Source organism: Frankliniella occidentalis, unplaced genomic scaffold (genome assembly GCF_000697945.3).
Source record: "Frankliniella occidentalis isolate FOCC.00 unplaced genomic scaffold, Focc_3.1 Scaffold43, whole genome shotgun sequence".
Taxonomy (NCBI): Eukaryota; Metazoa; Arthropoda; class Insecta; order Thysanoptera; family Thripidae; genus Frankliniella; species Frankliniella occidentalis.
The window spans coordinates 1,899,192-1,900,301 of NW_026267173.1; positions in this window are offsets into that span (position 1 = coordinate 1,899,192).

Below are 1,110 nucleotides of genomic sequence, written 5' to 3' on the forward strand. Positions count from 1 at the left end.
TGCTATACGTTCTCTTTAATATTTCTTAATCGAGAGTTAAAGCAATGACACCTTACATTACTCATGTATAGTTATGTTCAGATATGTTTAGGTGTAAGGTTGTAAGGTATCATCTGCTAAAAAGAAAAGAAGCGCGACCAGACGACCACACCGCTAAGCAGCGCCAAACGAAGAGCAGCAGTTATGAGGGGGGAGAGGAAGGGGGCGACCGCAAAGCGCTGATCTGTTGCGTGCCCCCTCTCGCCCGTTCCCCGCCCCCCGCCGCTCCGGCGCCTCGACCGCCGCCCCCGGGCTGGTTCCGTTCCGCCGTCCATTTAATATTTATACCTCACCGGGATTAACATTGCATCGGCGCGCTAAGCAGACCGGCGGCCACGCTCTCTTTCCCTCCCAGCCGCACCACGGCTGCTGCTGCTGCTGCTGCATAACAACCCCCTCCCTCCTCCTTCTCCTCCTTTAGTCTTAGAAGGCAATTCATCCCGCTTTAGTCGCGCGGCAGCGTGGCGGGGCGCGGCACGGCGCACGGGGCGAGAAATAAGCAGCTCAACCTCCTTCTCCTCCGTCCTTCCCGAAGCCCGATCGCGATCACACCTTAGCCACCCCTGCCCTACCCTACCCTGCTCAGCGCCTCCTTCCTTATTTCGCCCTGCTTCGCCCTGCTCTGCTGCTGCTGTGATGCCGCTATCCTTGTTTGGCCTGCTTTCCCTTGCGCGCGGCGAAAAGCAGTAAATTCCAAGGCGGCTGTAATTGGCGCGGCAGAGGAGTCGGGGCGGCGCCAGGATATTTAGATATATTTGCGCAGCCGACCGGGACCGGGACCGGGCGGGGGCCAACTCTGCCCTGCCTGCCTCTGCCCTTGCTGTAGGAGGATTACACCACCGGCGAGTCGTCGGGCTGGTTAGAGGAGGCGTGGCATGGCGTGGCGTGGCGTGGCGGGCAGAGCGCGTTACCCGGGATAACAGAGCACGCCGGCGTTCAGCGTTGCCCGGCCGGCCCTGCCAGCCTGCCTCGCGCATCAAAATTGATGTAGCGGAGGAATTCCCTGCCGCTCCCCGCACCGCCCCGTCCCGTCCCACCACACTCGCAGGGCCAGCCGACCCCCCTTCCCCC